At 40.0% G+C, this 21,170-nt stretch overlaps 1 non-coding gene across 1 annotated transcript; it reads left to right on the forward strand.

Annotated features, from left to right (window-relative positions):
* Window positions 1-359: 359 nt before the first annotated feature.
* On the forward strand, window positions 360-543 carry LOC121138781. The gene has a single exon (XR_005875647.1). It is a non-coding gene; the product is annotated as a U2 spliceosomal RNA (small nuclear RNA).
* Window positions 544-21,170: the final 20,627 nt, after the last annotated feature.

Raw genomic sequence — 21,170 nt, forward strand, 5'->3', positions numbered from 1 at the left:
GGAAATCATGATTCTGGCTACCCAAAGACAGGTGCAGTGGTAGCATTTTGTTCCATTTCCCTTTGCTTTCTGTTTAGCTTTGTTTTTGAGACAGAGTTTCTTTGTGTAGTCCTGGCTATTTTCGAACTCACTCTGTAGAGCAGGCTGGCCTCAAAATCAAAGATCCACCTGCCTCTGCAAAGTGCTGGGATTAGAGGCTTGCCACACCATATCCAACTGGCAGCATTTCTTTCTAAAAGAGTTAAAATGGAAAAGTCCCTGTGAGTTAGCAACCAAGTTAACATCAGAAGAGGCAAGTAGACCAGGTCCTGGGAGAGAACAATGTGTCAAGTTACCTTTTGGAAAAATGAAGTGTGTACTTGACTTCTTGGCCTTTTGGCTGCAATCAAGTGTATTATTTGTTCTTATCAATTTAGTATGTGATATGTCATCTGTCCAAGGACAAAAGTATTAAATGGATTTTGGAGCAGAAAATGGAATGGAGCATGTCCTTTCCACTCATCAGTCTGGCAGGGTGATTTCTTCTGAAATGGGACACACCCTCAGTGATCTTAAAAACAAATAAGTAAATCAAGGATACACAATCTAACTCTTTAATACCAATTTAACCATGGCTAGGTACAAAGTTCAGTTGCGTGAGGTACATCCACATTGTTGTGAACATCATCTGGTAGTTCTCAGATGCTATCCCAACTAGGCAATAGCTCTCTTCACTCTCTACCCAGCCTTTAGCCTCTGCCACTTGGTATTCTCTTTCCAAGGAGAAAACTGTTTAGAAGAAAGGAAGATGGACTTCAGAGATGAATACTTCACCCTTCATTATCACCGAAGTTTAAAACAGGCAGGAAGCAGTCACATTGTGGTACATACAGCCTGTCACATGCCAAACAAATGAGACTGAAACTTGGAAATGGCAGGTCCTCAGCTGGAAAGCCAGGAACGAATGTCAAGTCCTGTCTAGGAAGCAAGGGGAGGAGCGGTTCCAGAAGTCCTGCTTAGCCTCTGGGTATTAGAAGAGATACAGACCAAGAGCTGAATTGGGGGAGATGTCAGGTCCACAATCCAAGGGCAGGTAGGAGACACCTATCAGAAGAAACAGAAAATGGAGAAAAAGGATGGAAAAGGAAAGGGCAGTAAACATAATTCTCGTGTATACATCTAGGTGTCATGATCCTGTTTAATGGCCTGTCGGGGCTTCCTGTGTCACACTAGGAGAAGCAGGCGTCATGCTCCAGGCAGAGCAAAGGAGGAAGCAGATGAAACAGGAAGACTTTATACCTCCCCTTGACCAGCTGGCACTCGTAAGAACTGAGGCTCATAAATCTTTTTGCCTGATTTCATCAGTGTAAAGATATGTCTTGGGAGGAGAGAAGGAGAGGTATTGAAAAGCACGAAACACAACAGGATTTGTCAAGATTCCACCCACTTTCAGATGAGCCTGCTGGGGAAAGAAGGTACTTTAGGACAACAAAGGGGAAAATCCAAACCCCAAAGCTTCTAAACTTAAAGTCATTAATCTCAGTGTGCAGCCCATCTCCACCCATTCTTTTTATAAATGACCTTTGGCTGGTCCAATCCACTGCCCCTTGGCTCCCCTTAGGATGAATTTTCTTACAGTTTTCAGGTCTTTGTATATTAAGCAGATTCAATGAATAAAACCAGATATTTTTCTTATCCTTCTATTGGGACTCTCAACCTTGTTCCATAATCTTTTTCAAAGTTAAGACTCTCTGGTGCACGTCTCTGAAAATTAAGGTTAACCCAATGGACAAGGCAAAATGAACTTTAATAAATTAATTAGCTAATACAAAAAACAATCAATTCCTTGGCTACAAAAGGCTAGACAACACACTTCCTGTCTTCATAGCACAGCTGTGTTACCTGCAACACCTGTAAGCACAGAGGTAGGAGGACAGTAGAGCCCGAAGTAGATGCAGGCTAAACAGACCACTGGGAAAGGGCCCTATTTATTCTACAGGAAGTGAGACCAAGAATGCAGTGATGTATGGATATCCATAGGTCCTTTGTTCTCAGGCCTCACAATCTAACCTAGAATAGAAGAACTGATATTCTAATGAGGACTAACGAATAAAAAAGAATGACAATGATGGTGATAACCCATGCATGAGAACTTATGGGATGATGATAAACATCATTGTGATAATGACAGAGTTAGAGAAGAAATGCCCAGGGAAACTGAACTTCTGTTTTGTTCAAGTGAGCCAACAAGCATTATATTATAGCTCCAGTGTCTGCTCTTGCCCACTGACAGCATCACGGTGCTCATGCTACGGAGTCTCTGGACCAATCTGGGTCATTGAATTGGTTGTCTTCCAGCTTCTCTGGCTTGACCAGTCTCCCTCCTTGCCCTATGCCCTTACTTCCTTGTCCTCTGGTGCCTGAGTTTTCTATCTCTTCCCCAACCAATTTTGACAATTGTATGTATTTATTTTAATTGCAATTGCTGGCACGGAATCAAGATGTTGGCATAACTACATCCCTTCTAAGGTTGCATGGAGAATCCATTTTCTTGCCTTTCCCGACTTCTGAAGAGTGACATGTCCTTGGGCTCATGAACTTCTTCCCCAAACTGTAAGTCCAGCACCTCCTTGCCCCTTACCCAACAGCTGCTTTTATTTTTCTGGTCTCAGTTGAAAAAGGTTCTCCATTTTTAAGAACTCAAGTGACTCTGGAAATCCAACTGTGTAATTTAGGATAATCTCCCCATTTCCAAATCATGTTTGCAAAAATTGCTTTTGCCATGTGAAGTAGCTTATTCACAGGTTCTTAGGAGTGGGACATGGACATATTTGAAGGTTCTTATTCTGCCTACCACATTGAAGGACTAGAACATCCAGTTCTGTATGGAAGAAATGAAACCTGTTCTCTCTAAAGAAAGCTTTCATCTCAGATGCTAGCTAAAATGGAGAACACTGTGTGTTAATTCACAGTAAAGTTGCATTGACTGGTACAGTTCATAGTTTCTTGTAGCACTGGATCCTAACATTTGAAGAGGAAACTGTGGACTTTGGAGATGACTCACTGTATAAGGAGGAAAACCTTTGTTCAAATTCCAGCACCTAGGTAAACAACCAGGCAGTATAGTTCTGCAAGCCTAACACTGAGGACAGAGGCATTCTGGTCCAGGAGCACTGGTCAGCCAGTCTAGGTGAAATGCTGACTTCCAGTTCAGTAAGAGATCCTGTCTCATGCAAATCAGGTGGCATGTGACAGAGGAAGACATCTCATGTGTCCCTCTAGTCTCCGCATCCACATGTACAAATGCATGTACCTACACATTTGTGAACACACACACACACACACACACACACACACACACACTAAAGAAACCTTTAAAAAGTTGGGTAGATACATACATTTTGATTTCAACTAAACTTTTCTCTTTTAAGAAATCCTATAGTGGAGATGAAACAGGAAAAAATAAAATAAAACTAAAATACTTTCCAGAACGACAAGGGCGGGACAATGGCCAGAGTCCTTTGCTTCCCTCCCTTTCTGGTCCCTTTGTGTAGTATTGAGATCTGAGCAACTTAAGCAAAGGCCTAGATTAGCACATAAATGGCTGGGGAGAAGTTGACAGTGGGTTGCCCATGCTTGGAATGGAAACCCTATTGCTTTTTCCTTCCCTTTTCAAGCCATTTTTTTCATCATCCATCCTACAGAAACAGGAGTATTTGACTTTGGCATGGAATGTCAAGTAACTTCCTAGTCAGTTTGGTACCTTGCTGAGTCTCTTGAGAAGCCTATGGCTGCCCTAGGGCACTACTGTTCTTTTCTCGAATGCCCCTTCCTGCTTTCCCTTAACCCTCGTGGTTAAGTACATACTTAATCCCCGATTTTAAATAAAGGCACTTTTTTTTCAATCCAACAAAACAATATATTTTCCTTAATGTTTATTTGCTTTCTACCTGTGCACCGCCTTAGGAACACTCTGAAGTCCATTTCAGTGCTGAACTTACAGCATAAGCCCACAGTGGTTACTTTTCTTATTGCTGTTACCTGACACAAGGCAATGAAAGGGACAAAAGGTTGAGTCTTGGCTTACAGTCTGGAAGCATATAGTCTGCCATGATAGGGAAGGTACAGCAGCAGGAGCTCAAGAGAGCTGGACTCGTTGCATCCACACACCAGAAGCAAAGAAGGGCTAGGAAGTGAGGACACGCTATAAAACAGACTTCTCCCCTTCCCTCCCTTCACCTTCCTCGGCCCGCTCCCTCCAATAACATAATTCGAGCAAGTTCCAGAAGGTTTTGAAACAGCAGCACCAACTGGAGACTGCGCTCAAATAGGCCTATGGATGACAAACCACAGCAGTGCTCAGTGAATACCGTTTGAATAAATGAACGATATCTTAGCTGGGTGGTGGAGCTGGGATTACTGTTGGTATATTGGACAATCCTCACAATGCTAAGTCAGTCTTCCGTAATTTTCTAGGTCTTCATGTGTTTTATTTCCTTAATCTTCTCAAAAATCTATAAAATTCGTATTTTTTTAGTTATTTCAGAACTAAAGACTTCAAGAAAGTTGCCCGCAATGATCCAGTGTTCACAGCAAGGTCTCCAGACACCAAAGCCCATGGTTCTTTACGTGTCTTATCTGCTGTCTTGCTCCTGACCCTTCTGTTTCAGTGAGAAAGCTAGGGTTAGATCCGGGTGACTAACCTCTGAACTCAAAACCATAATGGCAAGGTGAGGGAAGAACACTCAGGGTCTGGAATGGTCTTAGGTATAATTATGGGCAAGGTTGGTTTTGGAATCCACCATTTCATACTGTCTGTGTTTAATTCTCTTACTTGTGCTGTAATGATCATGTGCATTATTCAGAGGGTCAAATGAACACTTTTGGCTGCTATAAATGCCCTCTTCATGGACACCTCACCTGTTCACTTTCCTCCTCATATGATTACATGCACAAACATTTTGGTAAATTCTTTAGAAACGGATCAAACAAATTGTCAAGCTTTGTAACTGGATCCTACCTGGGATGAGCTTTTAGAGATCTGACATCATTACCACAAATCCAGCATTGTGTAATTGTGAATTTTTTTCAAGTCCTAAACTAGAACATACAACATTTTTTTCCTGATTCCTAGGTTATGCTTTTGTTGAAAAACCAAATTCAGACAATACTCTTTGTGCTTCTGGTTTGTTGTTAACAGTGAACCAGTTGCTGTGTTTTCAGGGAAGACTTATCTAATAGGCTATGTCTACTAGTATCTAGTAGGGAACTCCGAGCCAGCTGACTGATTGGCTAAGTGAATTATATAAACAGAGAAGACCCTGGAAACTACTCCAGTAATTTTTTTCTGCTCATAACATAGGTTCATGTTATATAGTGTAATAGATCATTTTCCTTTACCTCTTCTATGCTTGTTTGAAATGCACCAGGAAATTTGGGAGGATTTATATATCCTTATCTTTGGGTTTTCCACCAGCATATTCATAAAGTTCCCTTTCCCATAGAGATTTTAGTATGAAAAGAAAGATCAGAATAACCTTCCAAGTGACTTTTAAATACCAGTAAATAATTTAGTCATGCCTATCTTTTATATGCAAGTCTTAACACTTTTTTTGTAGTCATGGAAGTATTAGGCATATGAATACTCTAGGTTAGAGATTTACCAACTCCCCTAAACATATACTTTGAATGGAAACTAATACTTGATTCAAATTGATTACTGAGAATCTCTTTGACTGACATGAGGAGCCATGTTAGGCAATAAATACACAATGATGAATACTGTTCTCCAAACTGGTCAGTCAGGACACTGGTTCCCTCTGAAATCAACATATCATTGGCCATTTGTTTTTTCAGGCACAGAGAGATAATTACAATTTTCTTAAGTACACATGAGGACCTATTATCTGTATACCAGTCTTGCTGGAAATTAAATACAGAATTCTGGTGAGAGTTTATAGATTTGTAACTAAGCCAATATTTAACTCTAAAATAATAAAAACATAGCAGCATAAACTGAATTGGGCTAATTCATGATAATTAATCTCTGGAGAGTTATCTGAAATGTTATCTCCCTACATACACCAAAAAAAAAAAAAAAGAAAAGAAAAGGAATGCATTTGCCAAGAGAGGAGGAAGCTGGGAGCTTGCAGGAGCACAGCCTTGCATTTTGATGATGGTTTGTTCTGTTGTGTCCATCTGCTGCCCTCAGAGCTTTGTAAGGATGATGGCCTGGTTGATACTATGTGGTGAGAAGTGGGAAAGATTTAAAAGGGTGAATACTAGAATGTTTCTCTAGAGGAAAATACTAGAGAACCGAGTAGAGACACAAGAATATACTAAGAAACTGGGGAGAATGAGGTAGGAGAGGTAGCAGAAAATGGAAAATGAACAAATGGAGTGAGGAAAAAGAAGTAAGCAAAAAGGAATAGTGAGAACAGTGAAGATGTTTATTGATGCCAGGAGACAAAGAACAAAAGTAAAGGAAAATGAGTGATGTTCAAAAGTGAAAGACATCAGAACATTGGTCTTCTACTTGTTTTCTAAAAATCAAAATTGATTGCACTCAATGTAGATGACAAAATTGGAAAACAGGATTCAGCAAGAGATACAAAATAAACTGAGATACAGTTCTCTCCCCTCAGCAATGGATTCTGTCTGTTGTTTTCACTGGCAACTGACCACATGGTCAAGGCCTCTTAATAAAGAGGCACATCCCAATCCTAAACAGAGGTACTGCGTCTCGGCTACGTCTGTGAGCTAAACAGAAAAGGCTCCATTCTACCAGATGTCCAGGAAATCATTCTTGGCCCTGCTGTAATCTCAGCCTTGATGCATGCTCTACTTGAAAAACTTCAGGGACAAGAAGGTGCCCTGCAAGCCCAGTGGTATATCCTGGAAAATGGATTTGACAGTTTCACTTTGATTTTCAAGTTGGTGGGCAGGGATGTGGACAGTCAATTCTGTTATATCACAACAGGAGATAAGTTCAAGTCCCTTTGATTTTAAGAGCTTATGTCCCTGTGTTTGACAGAACCTGAAAATGGTGACTTTGTGTCATTATGGTCAACAGCTAGTTAAGTGATCATGTTGTTTTCTTGATGAGATTTTTCTGTTCACTAATTATCTTTGAATATATGACATATTTAGATTTCATGATCTTCAGACATCAATCTGATATTTATTATATATATATTTAATTTCATGATTTATCCTTTATTTATGTGACCCTGTTTTCTGTTCTAGGTTTCCCTTAGTGTATATCATCGCATGAAAATATTGCTCACCTATGACTTTAAGCATAGCTTTCTTTTTAATAAACTCCCAGGGCCTAAGAAAAATAAATTTAATAAAAATTTAAAACCCTGTATTAGCTATGGGATACCTCCCATAGAGTTTTTGGTCAGAAGTGTTCTAGAGACCACCAAAAACATACAGGCTATTTCCAATGTTCTTGTGTGATCACCAGAGCTTGGTGATGAGGCCCTATTGATAAGACACCACACACATTAGTTCAGGACATGAAGAGAAAATTCTGCTATTGCTCGTCAAGCTTCTTGCCTGTCTTCTAGATTTTAGAGTCCTAGAGGGTGCTAGGCATACAGTGGAGGGCAAAAGTCATCAATTTTTCTACCCATTTGTAAAACCTGTGAACTGTGATAATGACCAGCCTAGCAAGACATTTCATGGGTACTATAGTGGTATGAATGTTATTGGGGTAAACAACTGATTTCTAAGTGAATTTAAGCCCCACTCCACAGAAAGAAATATATGACTAGTATTGCAAATATGACCAAGAAGACATGGTTGGGGAGCTCATAGGTTTCAGGGATGAACTTATTACTATTACTTTGCTAAATAGACATAGCATTAAACAGCTTTATAACTTTGTATCTGTCTACCTATATTTGATTGCAGTGGTAGGACTGCATCAAAGAAGTTTCCTGGTGTAGTGAACAATAGTTAATACAGAAACTCACATCTGGTCAAAGTGCAGAGAATAAGTAACTGTGCAGCACTCTGCCACACATGGGACATCTGCATCCCATCCCATCCTCAAGCCTTGGAGATCATCACAGAAAGAGAGACAAAAAGATTGTGATAACCAGAGATTAGGGATGACTGGAAGAGTGAGTTCTGCACATGACAGGCCAGCTCTACTAATGAACTCACAGCAGCCATGGTAGCCTGCACAAGATCTGCACAAGATCAAGCCTGTGAACACTGTATTATAGGGTGGGAAAGGGATCATAATCTGCCCCCATCACTGTTAATTGAGGAGCTGTGGATAGTAGATGGCTTCTGAGGGAGAGAGAGTCAGGTTTTTTTTTAAGGTTATAGCTCCTGGTTAGTTGACATGCTCCAATAGATAGACCCATACCCAGAAGAATATAAACACCACAAATTGGAGTTAAAAAAACTTGAACAACAGAGGACAGAAAATTGGAGGGAAAGGAAGTGTGAGACAATTTAGAAGAAGTCAAGAGGAGTTGAGAGTGAGTTTTATTAAAGCATAGTGTGTAAAATTTATAAAGAATTAATTAAAAGTGAATACTTGTGATTACTATTTTAAATGGAAAAGATAGCAAAGCAAGCATTTGTCCCACTGGTTGTTTGCAATGTAATGAATTATATTGCATCAGTGTTTACGTGGATATTTGTAGCTACACCATGAGAATTCACATAAATTTTTATATTGATCTTTCTCACCCTGGACAGGTATTCTGTAATAAGTATAATTTCTTTAATATCTTTTTATGATGTTATAGTTATTTCTCAAAGGGTTCTATATGATTTTGTTACATGTGTTCCTAGATATCATATTTTTTGCTAATATTGTTTAAATATACCTTCTGAGTTTTTGAATTACATTCATGTGACAATACTCTCTGAAATGACCACTTTTTCTAGTTTTCTGCTGATTCTTTCAATCCTGTACTAGTCAAATCATCCATAATGATGACCATTTCCTCTTTTTCCCTATTTATTTACTTCCTGGTGGTGGGAGAGACTCCAGCTTAAATGGTTTCAATGGTCAACTCTCTCATGTCTTACATTTCCATATTTTAAGGGAACATTTTAAACTTTTGCTATAATGTGTGGTACCTCTTATGAGTTATTTGAAATACACTTGTTATGGTGACAAATAAATCCCTCTCATTTCTGTTTTTCCAAGAGTGTTTGTCATCTCAGAAGTCACAAAAGTCAGTCCACTTATTTTCTGCAAGCATCAGGATCGTCACGGATTTTTCTTCTTTCCAGCTGGGATGTGGGAACTTCAGTGAAGCAAATGCTCTTCTAGGTATGACTTTGTTGAAGGGGATTTTATATTTCTGTGGGCAAAGGACATCGAAGTACACTTTTTCTGTCTGGTATCATATTTCTCTATCTCTCGTATCTCAGGTTCTACATTTATCCTAATTAAGCATTAAGGAGTCGTCTTGCTGTGAGTTAAGCAAAGGATGATCAAAAGGACGATCCAACTCATAGGATATGTAGGAGAATTTATAAAATAGTCTGGCCATTGCCGTGTGTGTGTGTGTGTGTGTGTGTGTGTGTGTGTGTGTGTGTGTAACTCAGCTGTATTATATTTTCCACAAGTTAGTTTTGATAAGTTATTTTTTTCTAGGAAATTGCCTATTCACCCAAGAATGCAGATTCATGAACACAAAATCACTCAGCCTCTTATTATTTTCTCTCTAGGCTGCATCAGAAGATATTGTTCCATTCTTGCATTTCTAATATTTTTTCCATGAGAAATCTGGCCAAAGATTTATCTATTTTATTAGCTTTTCAAGAATAATCTGTTGATCAGGTGTTTTCCTCTAAGATTTTCAATAATTTCTGCTCTTTTGTTTCTTCATGATTTCCTTTATGTTGTATTTCATACATCACTTCTTGAGTTAGATATCCAACTCACTTATTTTTATTCTAGCATAACATTTAAAGTTGAAATTTTCTTTGCTGCTTTGGATGCTTCCCATAAAGACTGGCAAATGGATTTAATTTTTCTTTTCATTTCTGTTTCTAATGTGCTTTTTCCACATATACACAGGTATAGGTTCTGTGTACTAGTTTCCAAATGGAGATTTTTATTCATACATATTTCCATCCTCAATTTATAAGATGTGGTTTAATCAGAAAATACAGTTACCCAGAGACTATCATGATTTCCTATTTTGATGAGACTGGCATGTTGACTTGCTTGATCCAAGTCCAAACTTAATATGTCGGCTACATTTAGGAAAGGAAAAGAGTCTATGTTCTCTGAGAAGTGTGGAAGGACTGAGGATATTGCAATGACGTGGTAACACCCTCTATAAAAAAAAAAAGATCACCTCTCTGGGTAACCTGCCATGCACCTGTCCTTTCCCTATCTCAGACTTCCCCAAAGTCTGTCCTCCTAGTGCCAGACACAAGTTAGTTACAAGTTTCAAACTGTTACTCCTGTACATAGACTTCAGGGTCATAAATAACTTCACATTCTTCTTATCTGCCAAAATCTGTTTGAAGCAGGCAGAAGGTTCCCTCTTAAACTCCATGGTAGATGGTCAGCACTTGGGAAATGGGATGAATTAGCAAGGTCTGTTGGTGAGAAAGTAAGAGTCCTGATTTTTGTTTTTAGTTAACTATCCTAAAATGTCCATAACTTCATTTGAGGGCAACAAACTAAATTTTTTTTGCAACTTGCTCATAAAATTTTTAATTCATCATATATTTCTGAGATATGTTAATAAACAGTGTTTTAAATATAAAGTCCAATCACTTAATTTTTAATAATGTCTTTTGTGGGGACACCAGACCTTGAGCAGAGACCCACTTCCCCATCAGCCTGGGAGCAGGCAGCTGTAAGACAATGTTTACTAAAACATGTTTACTAAAAACAATACAATGCCTGGGGCAATAAGTTCCTGAGAAGGGCATGCCCACGGGAACCGCCCTGTCCTCGACCTTTTCCAAAGACTAACCACCTCTTCAGACCCACCCACCTCCACCTCTGGTATCAGGGTATATAATAACCAGCAGAGTAGGAATAAAAGAGAGCCTTCTTGAGGAGCCTAGGCCCTCCCCCAAGAGTCCAGGCTGAGAGAGCATCTCTCATTGTGGGATGGGCACCCAAAGTCCATTTGTATGCCAGGGATAAATACTAATCTACTACCCAAAATCCCATAGATTTCATAGGCCTCCTCACTGACACCCACATTCAGGGGCTCTGGATCAGTCCCATGCTGGATTCCCAGCCATTAGTCTGGGGTTCAAGAGCTCCTCCTTGTTCAGGTCAGCTGTTTCTGTGAGTTAAACAAGCCCAGGCTTGACCCCTATGCTCATCAGTCCTCCCTCTTTGTCTCTGGGTTCCTTGAGTTCAGCTCAGTGTTTAGCTGTGGCTGTTTGCCTCTGCTTCCATCAGTCATTGGTTGAAGCTTCTGTTTCCCAGACTCTCTGGCAGTGGGATTGTAGGCTGGCAACCCACTGATCCATGTCTAAAATCCATATATGAGTAAGTACATACCATGTTTCTCTTTTTGTGACTGGGTTACCTCACTCAGGATGGTTTCCTCTAGTGCTATCCATTAATGTAAAAAAGTACAAAAGCTACTCTAGCTTCAACTCTGACTCATAAAGAAAACATTCTAAGGTCACCTAACTGTAAAATAATCATTTGTGTCTATTTGTTTTTGTGCTGGAAGCATGTTTAGTCATCATCCAAGGATCTTGTTTAACAGATTAGAAAACTGAGTCCCAGGTAGACTTAGGATTCTATCCCTGACCAATACTCCTAACTCATGGAAAAGCTTGAGGTGGGATGGAACATTTTGTTTCCCTCACTACACTTCCACATTTGAATGTTCTTGATAAAGCTTCGAACCGAAGATGTGAGGATTTATTTTTCTCTACAGTTCAAAATTCAACTTGTAAATATCCTGATGAGCTCCAAACTTGGCAGAATTGTAAAGCCTGTAAAGAAGAAGGAGATGGAAAATTTCCATATCCCTTGGATAATCAAAGGCTGGAATTAATGATGTATGCTATTGCTAGAGACCCTCAGATCCTGTAAGTGTGATGCTAAATGCTTCCATTTTGTTAGAACACAAAGCAGGCTTCTTTGCTCATGGGAGCAAGTATTAGATGTTATATGAGATCAACACATGGAATCTCAACAGCTGGTACACATAAGATAGGAGGCTATCAAAAGAACAGCCAATAATGACAACACTCTGTTCAATGTAAAAATCAAATTGTATGCTGAGGGTGGAAAATGAAATATGAAGCCTAGTTACTCATGGCCATCCGGGGCTATCTTCTGAGACGTGGTGGAAGCCTGAATGATCTTATGCTTGAACTTCTCACTATGTGAGCTTTCACTTAGGCCACCTTGGCTGTGGCATCATGTAGAGGAGAGGGTGGCAGTCCTGCAGAATGTGGGTCATCAGGTATGCTGCTGCATACCAACTCATCAAAGAGTCATTTAGTGATGACTTACCACCAATGGGCATTTAAGTGTAGAAGTGATTCAATTAGATGTGAATATTGAATAGTCACCCGGACTGAAGTGTGACTAATCAATCATCAATGTATATGAATGGCAGAAAAGTCATGTGGGAAACTATCATCTTAAAATTCCAATTTAAGTCAATAAACAGGATCTAAACTGATGTATAAGTGAAGGTAGAACTGAAAAGTGATGTTTGGGGATATTGAAGTTTGGCGTGGCCAATGAAGGAGAAAGAGTGCCAGGTCTACAAAGGCCAAGTCTCAACCTGAGGTACTGGGTGGTGGCAAGCTAGTCATCGAGATGAGCAGGATGAGAGGAATATTTCTATTTGGGAGGGAAAAGAAGAGTCCGTCTTCAACTGTATTGGGTTTTCCTTACTGTAGAGAAGAAAGTGACCTGGAGAGGTACATTTGAAAGAGCTGAACACATATGCAGCTTAGATGAGGGCAAGAATGAGGTGGGTGTCTCTGCAAGGGGATGGTGAGGTAAGTAGGGAAGGTAATACAGGACCCCCAACCATAACAATGAAGCGTGTGTATAAAACTACTGGGAGACTGGAAATCCAGACAGGTCAGTTTAGGGAAGAATAATGTTAAATGCCCCCAGAAACATCATGAGAAACAAGTACAGATGCTGGAAAGATGGCACACTGGGCAAGGGCTCTTGCTATGAAAGCATGATGACCTGAGTTAAAATCTCTGGCAGTATGTAAAAACTATAACCAGGTTATATCACACATATCCCTGTCGTTGGAGATGGAGCTGACCCTGAGACCTCCCTGGTCAGACAGCATAGCCCAAAGGGCAAGCATCTAGACCAATAAGAGACATGGTCTCAAGGCAACAATAGGGACAGAATTAAAAGAAGACACCCAAAATGTCTTTCTCTAGACTCTGTATGCAATCATGTGCTTACAACATACACACACATACACACACATACACACACACACACACACACACACACACGCACAGTGCACACATGCAGAGAGAGAGAGAGAGAGAGAGAGAGAGAGAGAGAGAGAGAGAGAGAGAGAGAGAGGTACTAAGAAACAAAAGCTTTGCGTGCCTGCCTCAGGAATTAGAGGGTATGATTCTCCAAATAGGTCAGCTTATATCACAAACATTACCAAGTCACACTTGGGTGAGATCAAGTAGGTAAAGGAGTTGACTTCATCTTCCTTCTACAGCATTTACCTTTTCTTCTCACTTTGAACCTCTATTTTCTTTTTCTCAAATATCATTTCCTTCATTCTTCTCTTTCACTTACAGCTTTTCTTAGCTGGGACATTTTTTTTCATCAGACCATTTGGGCTTGCATGTTAATTGATTAAATGAAACCATCATGCTTCTTGCTCTTTGATGCAGCCTTCTCTTCACAGATTCTCACTGGAATTGACCTAACAGTGAGAAATTAGCATCCTTGTGTTTTGTGTCTACTATGGCGATGTGCAGCCTACATTTTCACTGCTCTATGCAGACAAAGATGCTGTATGTAATCTACTCTTGATTCCTCATACAATCGTGGATGTGGTCTCTACCACTGAATTTCGCTAAGATTCTGTCTGTGTGTGCTCAGAAGTTTCATTCAGACTGAAAGGATTGTGTCTTGGATTGGGAAAGAGGTCTCTTGGTGCTTGTATTGTAAGAAGCTTTCTTATGAAGGAAAAACTATGAAGTCATGAAAATATATTTGCCATAAACCACTTAAATTCTGGCTTGTGTATAGATCCATCACATAGTAAGCACATAAAACATGTATGGGAGATGATCACATAAATAGTTATTTGGGATTGTACTATTGAACTATTAAAAACATATTGAAGTTATTTTATAGATCATATCAGTACCCCCAAAATGTTCATTACATCTTTTCATATCATCTTAAAGAACTTTGGCTGCTCTTTAAGATTATTTGTTGTCCTTGGTTCACAATAATTCTTTAAATTTATCAAGTTGATGCTTGAAAACTTGTGCATGGTTTATGGACTTATCTTCAATCTTCTGGCCAAGTACGGGAGTATCCTGGAATTTAGTTTATTATACTAAGTCCTAAACTTCAGCTCCCTTCTTACCTTTAACATCCAACCCCCAAAGTCACACAACCTCATCATTTATCCCCAGGACGCAACTTAGCATGTGTTTGTTTATTAACTGATCTACAGTAAGCCCTTGGGAGCCCAGCGGTATAACATTGGAAATGAACAGCACCTATGGCCAAGAGTTGTCCATAAAATGAACTTCAGCCTGCTGTTTTCACAAACTTCCAACCCCCACCTGCTGGCTTGAAATCTTTTGCAGCTTCAGGAGGGCCAGCTGCTCCTCACCCCATGTGCTCCCAAGCACAACTCTGAGCCATGGCAAAGGAAAAAGGAGCAGGCATCAGTGTGCATTGCCAAGGGTGCTGCACCAGACCCAGAAGCCTGGGAATTTCACCCTGGGGAAAGCAAGCAGGAGCTGCCCAGCAGTTTCACCTCCCACCATGGGAGCTTGTTTTTAATTGTTCTTTGAAGAGACTTTCCAAGTATTTAAAGCCTTCTCCACCCACTCAGGGCAGGCCTCCTTGGACCCTGCTTGCAATCCTGGTGTCCTCTCTGCTGACTGTTGTGGGGGTGGTGGTGTTTTGGGCAGAGCCTCTTTTTCCCTCCTTCTCTCCCTCTTCTAGGGACAGTACACAACTGACTCCAGATGTGGTGGTGACAGCTGAGATGTTTGCCATGGCAAATGTATAGCTGTGAGTCACTTATCATTTTCAAAATACCCCTCTGGGGGAATTTGTGTAAATAATGCTCTTTTCAGTGTGAACCAGTAATACAGATCTTCTATGCAGTGTCCGAGTGAATGTGTCCACTTCGATTGCTTGAAATAGCTGTCCAATTGTCATTTGACAAACAGGGGTACTTTCCTCACTTTTAAACATTTTCTTTTATAAATGTGTAACAGTGCATATGTGTATATCAAGTGTGTGTGTGAGGGTGCTCATGTCACAGCATGTGGGTAGCACTTAGAAGACAACTTTATTGAGTTTCTTCTCTTCATTCTGGGAACTCCACACAGGTCACCAAGCCTGTGACTCACTGAGCCATCTCACTGGCCTCTCTCAGTTCTAGTTAGACTGGATGATAACTAGAAACCTGAAACCTGGACCTGGAACTGTACTTAGGGCTTGGTACTCACTGATGCTTTCCATCCTGCCCCAATCCATACAACCTTATTTATACTATTTTCAGACAGGGAAATTGGGGGTGATCTAGGTGGAAAATGGAAGAACTGAGCTTTAAAATCTGATCCATCCAAATCCAAGGCCAGGAGTGCTTACCTCCCTGGATTTGTAAGGTAGAACATAGAAGAGCTTAGAAGGAGCACCAGTAATACAATTATGATTAATGAATCTTTTATAGAAATAAATAATGCCTTATTTCTGTAGATTAATCACTCAGTTTTGAAGTGTACATAAATGACCACTGAGGATAAAAGGTGTCTTTGTTAGAAGAAAAAGTATTACTTAGTTTGTCTCTCACTTTTAAGTAGGATCATTTGTACAAAATGATAGCAATAGTAATTCCCTGCTCCCCTGTACATCTTTCTCAGTTTTGCCAAATGCTAACACTGGTCAATACACTGGTACCCAACTGTCCTGGTTTGCTTTCTATGACTGTAATAGAACAGCATCACTGAAAGCAAGTTGAGGAGGAAAGCATTTGTCCTACACATTCACATCACAGTCCATCAGGAAGGCAATCAGAGCCACAGGCACCTGGACACAGAAACTGCAGTCAAGGACATGGAGGAGCCCTGCTTGCCAGTTTGTTTTTCATAACTTACTCATCTTGATGCAATCCAGGACCACCTGCCGAGGGGTGGCACTGCCCAAAAATGGGCTGGACCCTCCGACATCATTGTCAACCAATTCAATTTGTCATTGACTTGCCTAAGAGGCCAGTCTGACAGATTCACTTTTTTTCGGATGGGCTTCCCTCTTCCAAGATAGCCCCAGCTTGTACCAAGCTGACAAAAGCTGACCAGCATGTCAATGGATGCACCTATTTCATGTCTTGCCAATGTTCTTCCAGAGAACAGAATTTTGTTCTCAAAACTAAGTTTAATCACCATGATTTCTTTGTCTCCTACCCCTTGACAGTTCTGTTTTGCTTTTAGGATTTACTTATTTTTATATATGTGTGTGTTTGTATACTTATATGCTTTGTGTATTGATGCCTTCAAAAGCCAGAGAAAACATAAAGTACCCTGTAAGAACAAAACTCATTCAACTGTTGAGCTAACTCTTTATCCACTGTGAGAGTACTTATATGGCCTTGATTCTCTGTGTGTTTCTAGAAATCTTTAATAGAATGCCCTTTAGTGAGGGTCATGTCTTTTTGGCAACAGTCCTACAGAACTGATGATAAATTCCCTTTATTGCATAGTATCAGAGAGAATATAATGTTAATCTGTTTCCTCATTGGTGATGGTGACCTTGATCACTCATTTAAAGTGGTGTTTGGCAGTTTTCTCCACTGTAAAGGTACCATTTAAAATATCTGGTATTTAAATTTAATCCACCTTTTACTCATTTACAGTGATATCATTTATCTTTATGACCCTTGGTGTCCTCATATATTAACTAGGTCAATAGTCAAGCCCTAGCCATCAGTATTGTGAGGCATAAATAACAACACATGTGACAATGCCTTATCATTTATGAAGGTACATAATTTACCGGATATGTTGGATTGAATTAAATATAAAATAAAAAGTCACAAATTGGCAGACTAACCAGTATTCATATCGTAGGTTTAAAATATATATATATATATATATATATATATATATATATATATATATGTATCTTAAAGGGAAGATTTAGGAGTTAGTCTCTACTCACTGTGCAAGAATTTCATAGAATTCCAAGATTTTCCTTTTTTTTAAAGGTTCCAGGGCTTCTACTGGCCTGAGGTTCCCTAGACCTCTCATTTAAATCAATAAACATAAAGAAGAACTCATTACATGTTCAGAGGTTGCTGCACAACTTAGTATTGTGATTTCCCTTAGTTTTATAAATGTGAAGGTTTTGTGGCCTGCTTCACAAACGCAGCAGTACAAAGCAACTATATGCTTTTGTTTCATTTCCAATAAGCATCCATGTGACTTGTTAGTGGAAAGTCCAGGATCTCACTCCTGAGACCCTGGAAAACATTCTCCTCCCACACACATGCAGACGCTTTGGTGAAATGTTAAGTTTCAAAAGCTCAAGGCTTACTGAGTCCCTTGGGAGAAGATACTTGGTCTTGAAGTTCCTCTCTACTCTTTGCGTTCTCACAGTTATTGTGGAAAGCAGTTCTCCACCATGTCACAGAACCATATCCAACCGAAATGAGACCCTCACATTTCAACCAGAGTGAACTATGTCCATACCTTGACCCAAAATGCAAGGATATGGCAGAATAGCTGAGCCGAAAGGGAAATTTAATCTTAGGCACGTCTCGCTCTTCAGTAAAAGCAGCCTCCCATCTGATACTGTCCAAGAATCAACTCACATTCCCCTGGATACATTTCTTTTACAAACTTTTGATGTCTTTCTTGCAAACTTTAATCTACCCATCGTGGTCCACACCAAGAGGCAAGCAGTAACTAGAATGTCTTTCTCTCCAAAGTGTCTAGGTTTCATACACAAGCTCATGATGTCACAAAGCATGGCCATTATCCACTTCCTGCAGGCACAGTCTGCTGGGAGGTAGTCCCCTTGCGCTTATGCACGGTACTCATTCATGATATTCTGGAAAATGATCTGTCAAGTGATGATGTACTATGCTCACCAGTATGAAATGAACAGTCTCTGCTACTTCTTACAAAAATATGTAATTAAATGTTCAAGCCTCGGATACAATTGACTGTAAAATAAGGTCACATTTTCCTTTAAAGTTCTGAAAATAATACCTTGCATCCTACCTACTTACTTCACACAAATCAGTCAGCTTCAAAGTATCTTTGGTACACTTCTGAGGTGAGATGAAGGAGCTTTCACATATTTCTACGGGGTCCTCCGTGTCTGCTTCGTGCATGGGTGCATCTCTCTGGCACTTTGCCACATCTATGATGACGACTCCAGAGAAATGGGCTCTGGAAATGACACAGCTATTCTTTACTGTTGACTCCTAGCACAGCCAGACCTTGGCCTCTGAGTGGGCACAGCTCTTTCCCCCAGAGGAATTACAGGTGGAGGCTTCTTATCATATTTATTGAAAATTTATGGAAACAAAGAAGAACTCTCCAGGAAAAAAAATAAATGACAAGTTATACCATAGAGACCTCAGCCCCAAACCAGGACAACATCCTTCAATGAGTCGCTATATGATGCTTCCTGTCCTCGGCCTGGCCTGTCGCCATCTATGAAAGCACAGCCAATCAGTCTGTTCACCAGGTGTGTCACTCTAGAACACCTTCTCTTAGAACCCATGAAGTTTCAGATACAAGAGACACATGTCCTTTTCCAGAATGGATAATAAAGCAAGTTCTTACTTGCAGTCCCAAGATCCACCTCTTTCTGGGACGATGGGCAGTGGATGATCCACTGCTTTTAGAAGAAACCACAATGTCTACCTTTAGAGGTGTGGTCTGGCCTGAGTCTGACTCACAGATGGCCACCCAACTTTAGTGCTTTTCTCCAATTCTACTTACTCACTTGTAAGCAGACAGCAATCTTTTGACCCTACTTGAGCATGACCAAATTTCTCCTTTCCTCTAGAGTAAGAAGATGACCAACTCTACACATAAATATCTTCAGCTTTCCTTGTGGGATGGTTTAAAAAATTTCTCTCCAGGGCTACTCAATAATAAACCTGGTAAAAGAGGCTAATTTGACAAAAGGGAAAGAAATATTGGTCTCGATTGCTAAAACACGTACTCTATCCTCATTAACAAGCAGAAAAACTTCACTTTTAGCTTGAAACATCTGAGTCAAATTTATTTCACTGTGTTTAAGCTTATGCTTAAGAACCAAGATAAACTTGTGTGCTGTATTTTGTATGGAAAACATGCTTATAATGAGATTTCACGTAGTCTGCTACATGAATATGAGCCTCTGTCTCTAAAGGTAGAACGGTGGCTTACAACGTTCATATCTCCATTTACTAAGCCCTTTCAATTACAGGATTGAATTTCCCATGAAAATGGAATGAAGATGGTCTTTTTTAATCGGCTTCCACTGACCATGTTCACTTTGCTTTGTCCGTTTGTTTAAGCAGCTGCCTCACGAGGTGACCTCCTGGAATCTCCACAGTCTGTAGTAAGTCTTACTTACCTTCAGAGGCACAGAAGGCTCCAAGGTTCTGAAGTCCTACTACACCTTGGCAGGATCCCAAAGCACAGCAAGAGTGGGTACCCAAGGATATCTACCACAAGGAGGTTCAGAGAGGGACCCAAGATAGAGTGTTCAGTGAGACAGAGCCGCTCTACATCTCACTGTAATGTGACAGGGTTGGATGGTGACCTCTGTGGCTTTCACGCTCTACAAAACTATGTGACAGTGTGATAGCCTTGGTGACCTCTCATGGAAATTACAATCCTAAGAAAGTTCTAGGCTTTTCACTTGTGTAGGGGTAGTTCTTACACAAAAGTCTGGTTTCTGGACAAAGGAAAAGTTCTGTGGTTTTACTGAACCAAGGCTGTGCTAACACATAGGCATGTGGGTACAAGATGGCCCTTAGGATGCTAGAGTTAAGCTGCATCATAAGTCCCTGCCTGCATCTTTAGATACCTGAGAAGCTTAAGGTACTTTCAAAGTAGTTTATTTTGACATAATTAACAATATGTATATTTCCTTTTTCAACATGGTATTAAATTTTTGGTGCAGCAAATTACCAAATATCAAGCTTGTTTTGTTTAGTTAATCTGTTTAGTTAAGATTACATACAGGAATTCTCACTCTACTTACTGACATTAACAAACAATTTAGAAGGTGGGGGAGGTGTTGTCTCTGACTCCAGCACTTGGGAAGCTGAAGCAGGATCTTTGAGAGTTCAGGCATAGCTTAGGCTAGGTAGTGAATTTGAGGTCAGACTGAACTGCAAGTATAATATAATTAGCTTACCAATGTCCTTATCATTTTGGAAAAGGTGAGAAGCTGAAGAAAAGAATGGTTTTCAGGTGATCATTTCTATATTCAGAATAATACACTGCTTTGGAAGGAAAGTGCATGGTTAGTACAATTAGTCTAGAGTGAAATGTTTCACGTGTCATTCATGTTCATAAATATGGAATAACAGTGAAATAGACTTCTCACTACTTTCCAGTTTGTGATGCCTTAGCCAAATGCTATTGTCTCCTTAAAGCAATCTGTCATTTGATCATTGCCTTTTCAGAACATCCTTCAATAGGCAGCCTAGAGCTGCTTCATTCCCTGATGCTTCCTTAACTGGGCCCTAATACATCTTCTCCTTATTCTGACAGCTTAGACCATGCTAAACAATACATTGCTTTTTAGGCTTCCATTAATTCAGTCTTGTTAACTGTATTGCGAGATGAAATGAAACATCGAGTCCTGGACCTCTTTGTATAATCGTGAGTACTTTACACAGTGCCTAGCAACAGAGGGCACTCAATAAAGGATACTTGATCAATTTAGAAAGGAAGAAAGAAAAAGGAGAGAGAAAGAGAGAGGAAGAAAGAAAGAAAGGAAGGAAGGAAGAAAGGGAGAGAGG

The sequence above is a fragment of the Mesocricetus auratus genome, unplaced genomic scaffold (genome assembly GCF_017639785.1).
Source record: "Mesocricetus auratus isolate SY011 unplaced genomic scaffold, BCM_Maur_2.0 Super-Scaffold_2245, whole genome shotgun sequence".
Taxonomy (NCBI): domain Eukaryota; kingdom Metazoa; phylum Chordata; class Mammalia; order Rodentia; family Cricetidae; genus Mesocricetus; species Mesocricetus auratus.